This window comes from Protopterus annectens, chromosome 1.part1, assembly GCF_019279795.1.
Source record: "Protopterus annectens isolate FY-2018-M chromosome 1.part1, PAN1.0, whole genome shotgun sequence".
Classification (NCBI taxonomy): domain Eukaryota; kingdom Metazoa; phylum Chordata; order Ceratodontiformes; family Protopteridae; genus Protopterus; species Protopterus annectens.
In genome coordinates this window covers 1,447,263,663-1,447,276,435 of record NC_056726.1, presented here as the reverse complement: position 1 = coordinate 1,447,276,435, position 12,773 = coordinate 1,447,263,663, and positions in this window count along the sequence as shown.

Here is a 12,773-nt window from a genome sequence, read left to right as displayed (position 1 = left end):
GTATAACACTTCACATCCCGCAGAAGAGTCATGATAATGCAAAACCTAGTATTCTATCAACGTTATAAGCTTGTAAGGAAACTAGTTAAAATGTGTCCCTCTTACTCTCCCCATCATGTAGCTTTTGCACAGATTTGTTGCTCAAAGAGGTCGAGAGGTATGGTCCATACATATGTACAGTAACAACCCATGACATTTGTGTAATGTACAACTGCATACCTGTAGTCACAACATGTCCAAGAAAATAATTCCCGTATGAATGAATACAGGTAATAGTCAAATGTGAATGTGAATGGGAACCCCCCCCACCGTGGAGTATGGACCGTAACAACCCCACCCATAATATGTACAGCCAACAGAATAAGCTCCTGATAGGTGCCCAAACACATGTGTCTATAAATACAGGTAAAATGTTCATAATAGGGAGAAGCTCCCTGTCCACATGCTTCATCTGACATTTGAACTCGGCCAGGGAAGTTCCGTTCACCAGGCAGACAAGCCTATACCCAGATCACTACATGAACACCCTGACAATCAGAAACGTGCATGTGATACGACTATATGCCCTGGTGTTCTGCATATCCTCGGAGTGATTAACAATGCAGCTGGGGTCCACAGCAGTAGGCAATAGGGAATGTGTAATATGTAGTACCGCATTTCCCACAGCAGGGGAATGGATGCCTGTGTTGTAAGTGAAGCGGTGAGGCATATGTTGATGTAGCTAAGTACTATGGGTATGCATATCAATGAGGCAGAACAGCAACAGAATACTGTTTCCGGCATCCGTCCAACATGAATGCAGTCCCGGTTGACCTACGACCACTGCAGATATCCCTGTAAAGTGTAATGAATGTGTTCGTGCTGTACACACAGTTAAATACGTAAAGGTGAACCGTGTGTTTCACACCAGTCCATAAACCGGACTACAGATAAGTAAGTGTTACGGTCAGAAGTATGAAAGGCCACGCAAGCACACATATCTATTAAACAGATGTAACCCACAACATGTAAATGCAAGTGCGCCTGTGCGTGTGTGATCCGCTCACAGCATAGTAAATGAATGCTGTTTCCCCCACGTTATATATACATGGCTCAAACCTGTTAACCCCGTAAAGTATGAAACCGGACAAAGCCATGCAAACTACTGGTACAAATAGGGACAATCCCCAGATATGTGCCAGAACAAACATAGAAAGTGGATAGAATAACGGGTGTGTCAGTAGCATGGATTCTCTGAAGGGTATGCAGTCGTAACCTGAACTGCTTGCCAGTATTTCCCAACGTAAGTCTTTAATGAAATGCCACTAAATTGCCAGATAGATACAAGGTTATGAAAAACACACCGAAGATAAAGAGGCGACCAGCTGTACATTCTGCGATAATCTGTACAGTGGAAAGGTATGGTATGGATATAGATATATGTATATACACATAATCCACAGACGTAAACCAAAGCAAATTATGAAATGAGGACTGTACATGTATATATTTATACACAACAAACATATGTCCCGTAGATATGACATATGTACATAAATAGGCCACGGAATAGCTAATATGGGTAGACAAACAGACATGCACGAAAGGTGAATAAACCGCTGCTTTCCAAACCATTGGCCAGAAAGTGACAGTCCGGCAAGTTCTACACTTTAAACATGAATATAGGTGTCCATTGCAGGACCCCAAAAATTGATCCATACATAGTGTCAACCATCATTGACGCAAAATAAGTGACCTCAGCAAATACGATATAGCTGTACATGCAACAGTAGCAGGTGCAAGGGTAATAACACATGTGTCGATAGAATGTATGACATACGAACTGATATCCGGAGAGTGGGGAGTGCTTATAAGTGTCTCCACACTTTAGTACTGCTCACATTAAACATGTGCAATGGGTACTGTGGAGGGGTGTCAGGTATGGGAATCATGGGTATGCAGAAATGGGCCTAGGTGTTGTTTGGCAGAGATTTATTAGGTCCGCCCTGTGGGAGTGATGTGGGTATAGCACACGCCTATATTCTCAATAATGGGGCAAACCATCCACTGGATATTGCGTAAACCATTGTGGGAATATGCAGGGCCCTATATCAGTGTGATGTAGGCGATTATCATGGATGGACATGCGTACGACCAAGATGGTAACCATACCTGGCAAACTGTCAGAATAAGACAGCTGCACTAAGGCATAGTACATGAAATACAAATAGGGACTATATTAGATATACCCCAGACAAAGTCAGAACATTGATAGAATACTGGCGTAGCCAGGAATACGAATGTTATGAGTGTTACTAATCATGACATAGAAATATCAGTCACTATTATCTAACCGCACAGTTCGTAATGCCTTGCCAGTAATTTCCAGAAAGGCACATTATTATGACAAATGTAACAAGAGCAGAGGTCAAACGTCAGGGCGTTTACCCATAATGTGTACAGGTGAGAGGTATGAAGGTAACCTGTCCAAAATACATGTACAGAACTAGTGATACTAGGTGGACAGGTGAGAAGAAAGACGTCAGGACAAATGACAAAACATGTACAAGTCATAAGCATGTACTCCGACAAATGTGAATGACAATGTATGCCCTGTGAAAGTCAATGTGGAAGGTTAATAGACTCAAAAGAAATGTGTCCCTCAGGGTGTCATGCAGTGTCACCGTTACAATGTCCAGTCCCCCATACTCGTACGTGAGCTCTGCCACTGACGGAAAGCGCAAATACTGGCGTACACATAAGGTACATGATAGAATAATTAGTGTGGATAAGCAGCTGTTGGCCTTTGTGAGGAATACAACCCTCTGGGTGGGTGTGTCCTGCAATATAAATGTAATGGCATCTGGCCTGTGATGCCATCATACAGTGTGTGTATTGGTGTCAGAAAATTGATATCTTGTATCAGACACATACTCCGCAACTGTACAGATTTACGCAGAATGTACAGAGTTATGCCTCATATGTTTGGTGTGTTCCTCTTAAAATCAGTACCATTCTGGCAAATTCCTGAGAACTGAAGTCATTAAATAATGACAAACATGTGAGTTTAAGACACCAAATCCGTCAGAAAAGTCATACTAATGCAAAACCTATTATTGTGTCAACTATCTACATTTGTAAGAGCAATATTTAAATTCTGCCCCTATGTGTCCCACTATCAGTTAAGGCTTTGTCCAGATGTTTGCTCTAGGAGGTGGAGTGGTATGATCAGAAACAGATACATGTGTGAGGAAACAGCATTATCGACTGCAAGATAACTCAGAAGGTATGAAAAGCGCTGCAGTAGGATGTTCAGTACTGTCCGCAGGTATGTGCTGACATGTCAAATGACACAGCAGTCTACATGGAGTACCTATAGGGCTGTCACCTTTACAAATGATGATAGTGGGACATACGCACAGCCATGCACACAGCACAAATAGACAAACACACAGCAAAACTAGGCCATGACACATGAAGCCTCCGGCATGTACGAGTAGAGTGAGAGTACAGCAAGGATAGATGTCTGCCAAGCTATACAGCAAACGCCTGTAAGGGCGTGTAACACCGCCTGTAACACGAACGTTGCATGGACAATGTTGGGATTTGCAACATACCCCATTGGTATGTGAAAGCTATGCAAATATGCGATACATGAAACAGTCAGCTGTCCATGCAAGAGCAGAGTTATGTGCAGAAATTATATATATATATATATATATATATATACATATATATATATATATATATATATATATATATATATATATATATATATATATATATATATATATATATATATATATATATATATACAGACATACACACACAGACACAGACACACACACACGTGGCAGGGTTGTGAGCAGAACATTAATGTAACCACTGTACCACACAACAGCATTACGCAGTGACAGAACATGCAACCATGATTAGTAGATCACGGAAATCACACAGGCATACGTCTAGCCTGTAGACAGCGGCATCAAAGGCAAAGACGCCGCACAGATGTTATGGTGAGTGAATACTGTAAAAGCAATGTACTGTTGTCATGCAGCTGGAAACACACACACACTTGGCAGAACTGGGAGTTGAACATACACCTAACTACTCCATCACACTACAGCATGACGCATTTACAGAATGCGCTACCGAGATTACTAAACACAGCAGTCCAACAGGCATTCTTCTAGGTGCGTGTCGACATCCGCAAAGGCAAAGACGTCAGCAGGGTATATCTGTGGTGTGAAGCGTCTAAAAGCATAACCTGAGTCCCCAGGCGGACGGGAGCATGCGCACACACACACACACACTTAGCAGGGCTGGGAATCGAACTCACACCTAACTACCCTATCACACTACAGCATGACGCATTTATAGAACGTGCTATCTAGATTACTAAACACAGCAGTCCCACAGGCATTCTTCTAGGTGTGTGTCGACATCCGCAAAGGCAAAGACGTCAGCAGGATATATCTGTGGTGTGAAGTGTCTAAAAGCATAACCTGAGTCCCCAGGCGGACGGGAGCATGCACGCACACACACACACACACACACACACACACACACACACACACTTGGCAGGGCTGGGAATTGAACTCACACCTAACTACCCTATCACACTACAGCATGACGCATTTACAGAATGCGCTACCGAGATTACTAAACACAGCAGTCCCACAGACATTCTTCTAGGCGCGTGTCATCATCCGCAAATGCCAGGACGCCGGCAGGGATTGTATAGAGAGTGTACGATCAGACATAGTACTGTCCCACGGTAGATGTACACAAACACACGGCAGTGGTGTACTTGGGGCAACTATACATGTATGGAGAACTACAAAAACAATACATAGGCACAGTACGCACCACAGACAGTACACCCTTCAAGATAGTCACCCAGTGTGTACTCGGTAGGCATCCATCCTGACGTTGAAGATGGAAATCTGTTGCCTGGATGACCACCATGGCAATACAGGATGTCAACGGCCATGCCCATGCACAGAGGGACATCACCGACAGAAGGTGTCACTGGCCATGGCTGCACACCTGGTAATATACGTCAGTTCGGACTGTACTATGTGTCGATCTACACAATGGCGTACTGGGCATGCTCACACACTTAGCTGTTGCAAAGGGCCTTCTTGCATGCAGATGGAGTGTAAACACGGAAGGTCTCAGTTTGGACTGTACCGTGTGTCCATCTACACAACTGTGTACATGGACTGTACTGTGTGTCCATCTACACAACAGCATACTGGGCATGCTCACACACTTAGCTGTTGCAAAGGGCTGTCGTGCATGCAGATGGAGTGTACACACAGAAGGGCACAGTACAGAAGGGCACAGTAAGGTATAACTGTCCTCACGCACAGGGCGGTCACACACATGCAGTGACCTGTACACACACAGCTGCCATCACAGCTGTCACAGGTGCAGGTCACACACATACACACTGCAATGTACACTGCAGCTGTCAAGTCATCACCATGTCGTCGGTGCAGCAATACACAGCCTTACAGTACCACAACACCATGTGACACATGACCACTGGGCTGTACAGAGGTGTACACCAGCTGTGAAGAGTACACATGTACCGACAGGGATCCAACAGGTGTTATGCATTGCAACGATACCAGTATACATGAACAGGTCAGCTCAAGACATACCACGGCCCTTACACAGCTGTGACACATGACTGTTGCTGTACACCAATGAACACACATCTGGATATGTCATACATGTGATTGTGTGGATGTGTGCATGGACTGCACACACAACACATACATACATAGCATAGCCTTTGATGTACCTCGTGCATAACAGTGGCCTAAGCAATGCTATGCACGCAAATGGAAGGTGGGTCCATGTCTGTTGAATGCTCACACTACAGGGGGTAGCAATGTTGACCGGGACACATACCCTTGTACTGGTTGCCTGTGACACCCGTGATATCATACCACAGTCCATGTGTTATGTATGTCAACACACATGTCCAACAATAGCAATGCATACAAATATGGCAACAGGAGACACATGTGACATCTGTACTGTGCATGCAGCAACCATGCATGTGCAGTGGCCGATGTCCTTAACATAGTTGCACCTAACTACGACATGCAGTCGCAATACAGCCCCATCATTGACACCTGTATACGGTGACATACAAACAGCACATATGGAGGGATGTGTGTACATAAAGTGGTGAACCACCTGTGTAGATGTATGTGTGCAGGGGGTGGCTCACAGTTGTGTGACACACCATCCTATCATGCCGTGTGCAAACAGTACGCTATGTCACTGTTACGTGACGGTGCTGACATAACGCATACACAGGGATCAGGTGTTACCAACTATATGTCACATAGCACCTGTAACACCTACAACCTCCAGTGTGCATATAGCAGCACAATTGCCAGGCATAGCGTTGGTACACATAATGCAATCAATACCGCTGCATGTCTATCAAACGTGTCATCATATGGCAGGTGTATCATTCCCCAGCACTGCCATGTGTGTCCAAATGTGTGACCAGAGATGCCACATATCGCGGGGATTATGTCCCAGTTGTTACACATCCCTGTACACCGTTGTAGAGATCTGTACATATGTCAGTGTGGGAAGCATGACGTCGGCCGGTGTGGTGCATCACACACGTCGGCTGTCCGTATACACGTGTGGTCACCACAGTGTGTGTGTGTATGTATGTATGGCTGATGCTTGGTGTGAGGGTGTATGCTAATATACAGTGAGAAATGATCACTAACCCCACGTGGTGACTAACCCGTAATGGTGATGCAGTGCACTACCCTGTTGATGCCATAGGTCCCAGCCATACTGGCTACCTGTGCATGATCCTTCTCTGTGACACGTCGTGTGGGTGCATAGTACTGTGAGGGTGATGACCACATAGGCAAGGGTCCCCACCTCAACACTATGGGGTGTGCGTTATAGTGGTGTACACCCCGTGAATGTGGCCATGTTCCCATACTGTTACAGGGTCCTACTGCTACACAGTGTGGCCTCCAGCTACCAAGTGACACCTCACATCATCATTGGCCAGACCGCTGTGTACAACCCCTGCACCATGTCACCATACCTGTAATGTGTCCTGCTATGTATGTCACGTCTCTGTCCAGTGTAGCCTGTGGCACTGACCACATGCGTCAGGTGCAGTATATGTGTGGACATCTGTGTCATGTTGGTGTTTTCAACAGTCAGGTTGAGGGTACATGTAGCATGCTGATATTGCCAGACGTGCCTGTGAGTAATCCACAGTTACACGTGGGGGACTGCAAACACTGCTACCTGTAGGCACATGCAAGTACACCATAGGAGGGAACCAGGGTATCACAACCAACATGGTGCTACAGATGTAACCGAGACACATACCGTGAACACATCACAATGCATGCTGCACCTAAACTACATGGTATGACCAGTGCATGTCGACAGTACACAACCTATGTCACATACACATCTCTCAGTATTCACACACAACCACTGCAACATACACATCCCTCACTATGCATACACAGGTAATATTACATGCACCTCTCACTATTCTGTTCACCCTGTGCATCAGAATATTTGAGCATATCCCTGCACCGATGGTGTGGATGACAGGGATGCGGCACAGGCTTCATCATATGCACAGGGTGATATGTTTGCCAGGCGCATAGGCTGCACCAATGGATGACATCATGTGTGTGTGTAAGGGCCGGTGATTTGATTGGACATGTCTGTTCAGAATGCATGTGGATGTTGTGGAGCCCTACAGTTGTGTTTGCTGTGTGCGTGTATGTGTGTACACAGTTCTGCCATTTGTGAGGCCTACACAGGGTATAATTGACAGCCCCAGATTGTACAGACCAGGTTGTACAGCTCACTGTGTCCGTCCACGGCCACGTGACCTGTGCCTGCCTGGGGTTGCACGGGCACTACCAGGTGGAGGTACAGAGTGGCTACTGTCCGATGACACATGTCTGCTGAAACCGTGTCCCCGCTGAGAACGTCCAGGGCCACGTCCACATGGCCTGCTGTGTCCTGGTGTGGACAGTGCAGCACCAGCTGCACTGCTACTGCTACCGGCACTATGGGAGCGGCCATGTGAAGTGGCACGCTCACGTTGACCTACACTAGGTGGTGTTGCTGGCCTACATCCACGTGGCCTATGCCTCACTCCTACCAGATGTTCCAGCACAGACAGCTCACGCTCGCGGATTGCCATGCCACGGTCAAGGATTCTGACCATGTCACCCAATCGCCTATCCAGAACATCAGCAATCTGCTGTTGAGCATTTGCCAATGCCTGGATGTTGTCATTTAGGGTATGGATAGCAGCCCTCTGCAACCTCTGCCCTTCTCTGTTCTGCCAATCAGCATGTGCCTGTGCCACCATTACAGTCTGGAACATGTGTCTGGTGATATCAGCTGCTGCGCTCTGTCCTGCAGGTGCATGTCTGATAGAGGTCCTCCTATGAGCAGCACCGGCCACATGTCTGTGTGGCACATCTGCAGTCATTACACTGACACCATGGTGTGTAGACACACCTTCTGTATTCACCACACGTTCCTGTTCCATGCTAACAGATGCTAACTGTCCTTCCTCTATGGCCACTGGTGATGCGGTATGTGTTGGCAGCAGAACTGTGTGCGGGGAAGAGGGGGACATAGCTGGGATGGTAACCATTGGCACAGATTCAGCCCCTGACAACCCTGCCTGTACCTCATGCATATGTTCATCACCACTAGTATCTGTGGGGACACTAACATCAGATGGACCGCAGGAGGGTAACACACCTACATCACCTGTGAATGCAAAGAAATACTGTAAAGTACAATAGACACAGACACAGACACACACAGACACACACAGACACAGACACACACACAGACACAGACACACACACAGACACAGACACACACACACACAGACACACACACACACACAGACACACAGACACAGACACACACACACACACACACACACACACACACACACACACACACAGACACACACACAGACACACACACACACACAAACATACACACACACACACACACACACACACACACACACACACACACACACACACACACACACACACACACACACACACACACACACACACCATGCATGTGATTTGACAGATGGCATGCAGCATGCCTGTGATACAGCAGAGGGCATGCAGCTCAGACATTAATAGTGTTAGTAATCATACCTCCCTGGGGTGCACACTACAGCAAGCAGGTGTCATATCAGTAGCCATGCAGTTCACACAATCATGGTAGTATGCATGCATCCCCGTGATACACCATGTGGCCCAGAACAGGATAACAGTACACATGGCTGACGTGACCTTGACATGTAATCTGCTGACATGTGCATTAACATGCATACATGTCTGACACAATGGTGTCCTGACACATGTACAGCATCATAATGGGCTTCACATTGCAGTGTTGTCTGTATGCCCTACAGATAGAATGCATGTTTAGCTTAGCAAATGTGCATGAGCATGGGAGGGTAGTGTGAGCCGTCTACATTGCTATACAGTGTGAAGTACAGACGCTGTGCCATTGCATGGCATCATGAGGCATCTATATTGCTGTAGAATGCATAATATGTACACATTGCATAGCCATAACTGCATGCTATGACACAGTTGTGATGTTCAACAGATCGTATATGGTAAACTTCAGTGACACCTCCAGTAGCTGTGCACAGGCTTTTAGGATGTCCAGTGTACCACATCAACTGTATAATCAGTCAACTAAGGCTATAATTGGACCATGTGTGGACAATGTGCAACAGGGTGTATACACATCCCATGTACTGTGTGGCTACATGTCTCTGGCCATCCCCCATGGCCATGTATGCACATGTGTTAGCCAAATGTGTGTGATGGCCATCTATCTCACATGTCTGTGTTGTCCCATATGACATACACCCATAGATGTCAGATATGTCACAATCCACAGGGCTATGCAGACAACGGGTTGTATGTTTGGTATGTGGGGTATAGGTCATGCGATAGTGTGACAATATTGCAGACAGAACACTACGTGTCTGGGACATGTCAGGTGGCACATCACAATGTGTGCACTCAATGCAGGGGCATATGACACAATGGTGACACCTGTGGGCTGCCCATATCACAGCTCACTGTGTGGTACTGTGTGCGTACCACGCATGTTGTTCCAATGCATACTACATATGTCTCCATTGTAGAACACCTCCACCGTTGTATGCACAGCTGACCACATATGTCGCAATGACAAGTACTCTGGTTTCAAGTCGGTGTATCATTTCATTTGTATATATTGCACATGGGTGGCCTGTGTGAATGATGGGTGATGCGACCTGTATATCGTTACTGGAACAAACATGAAGTGTGCAAGTGTTAACTGGCCACATGGCAAATAGATCTACACTGTAACATGCCTGATACTGATGACAGTCTCACCTGCAACGGACTCATGTCTGTGCGGCACGCCAGAGGTACCTGTATAGGGGTGACACAGCAGTATGAACATTATCCATGACTGTATGACAGCCACAGGTTGCACTGTGCATGTTAACACATTCACCTGTGTAATAGCATATAGTATGCACATGTGTGCATACACAGAGTAGCATACTGTAGTATGCAGCATGTGTGTCCACATACCTTGCATATGTTGTTACTTTGCATAATGTACAGTGACACATGCAACTAAATGGGATATAATAGCCATATGTGCAGTACTGACTTACCAGGCAACTCCAGGCTCATTGGTTGGGAGACACCCACCTCCACGATGGCAGTTAGTGTTTCTGGATGCTGTTCCCTGGGTGTCCCCAGACTGGCCAGTAGCTCCTCGGTGTGTGTGAGTGGGGGCTGGGTTGGTGGCCCACCACCTGTTCCACCTTGTTCCCTGGCGATTGCAGTGGCACGCTGTTTTGCATGTCGTATTAAGTCCATGCAGTGTCTGCGCACCTGCTGGTAGGTGCGGTTATGGCCACCCACATCGTTCACCCTCCTGTGTAAATCCTGCCACAGGTCATCCCGCTGCTGGGCATGCTGTGGCACATGGCTGAACAACAAGTCATAGTTCTTATGTAGCTGTGGGATGAAGACATCATCCTCCTGGTGGCTGTATGCTGGAAGGCGTGTACGGGGCATTATCTGTAAGACATAATGATGGTGACAGGTCACAGTTTCAGAGATGTACAGAGATACTGCTGCACATACATTTCTATGACATCTACTACATCTGCACAGTTATCTTTGCAAAGCATCATGACACTGACACGACTGACGTGTTTGTGTCACACACATGTCACACCCATTATGCATTGGATATCATCACCATATATGTGTGTCATGTCATTACAGTGTTCATACTCCATGTGAATGCTGTCTTGTTGTGGGCATGTCTATTTGCCTGCACTTGTGTTCTTACCTATTTGCACATGCCTGGATGTGTCCACGGTAATGCTGTTGACCTTGATGCTGTGTATATGTCACATATCAACACAGACACAGCCGTAATGGACTTGAGCAGTGACAATGCACACATACGCATGGACACCTGTACATGCATGTGTTTTGCCATATACATCTACACAGCACTGTACAACTGTTCAACATCCTGCTACGGATCGCCTGTGTTGCACATGTGATAGACATGGGACAATGGCTAGTCAGACGTCATTCGCAGGGATGGTTATCAACCATAGCATGTGCGGGCACAGTTTCCAAGCTGTAACAGACAGCCATTATGCCACTGCAAGGTGCATCAGTGCCACATTACTGATCCAGTCAGTTGATAGTACATCTACCATGCGGCCATCACAACATGTATGAATGGGATGACATGTGCAGCTTTGATGGACAGGGTTGCATGGTATGGCAGGAGTATGTCACATATATGGCACAGGGATCTGTCCAGCCTGTGGCGATCCTAGTATTATGACGGTGGCTGTCCATGACATATGTCTTACAGATCAGGATATGGACATGTAGCATGTTCATCATAATGGTGTAGCAAATGTCTTTCTGCAAGGTAGACAGCATGCTGCATAGTGGAGGTGAGGATTGTGAAGGCTGGTATCGCCCATCCACGCATGGCCATTACCCCTTAAAGGTGGTATGTGATCCAATATTGGTCACCACAGTGCTGTATATGCCTGTCCAGTGATCTCTGTGCTCATGGATGGCACCCTGACATGACATGGGTACCTCATATGACTACCTAAGGGGCCTGGAGATGTCACCAAGTCAGGGGGTGCACTGCACAGCACCATCCCTTACACAGTGTCCATAATGTTGACCACAGCCTAGGTAGTAGTTAATGGGTACAGGGATGTTCACCTAGCGGTGACAATGCTGGTATCCTCCATCAGACAGTGCACATATGTCACACACCTCACCCACACAGCCCATTCTGTATGTTGTTCACAACACTGACACAGCTATACTCATAGGTCATGGCCATTCACAGCCTTACATACACAGATGCCTAACATTTGTCTGTGTGGTATGGGCTACAATGAGGGTGGAGTACAACACATTAACCCTGTTCTACTGTAGCTGGCACTGGTGTGATGTGCACATGTCACTCTTGCACCTTTTGTAGTTGTGAGTCTGTCAACAGGCCATTGGTGGAACACTCCTGTGACATACAAAGGTATTTGTAATCAAACATCCGTGCTGTCTTGTACATCTGTACTGCTAACATCTACAGTGATAATGGTTCATAGACATGCACACCATACTCAGCAGGGTTATAGTGCGGTGCCACCCATA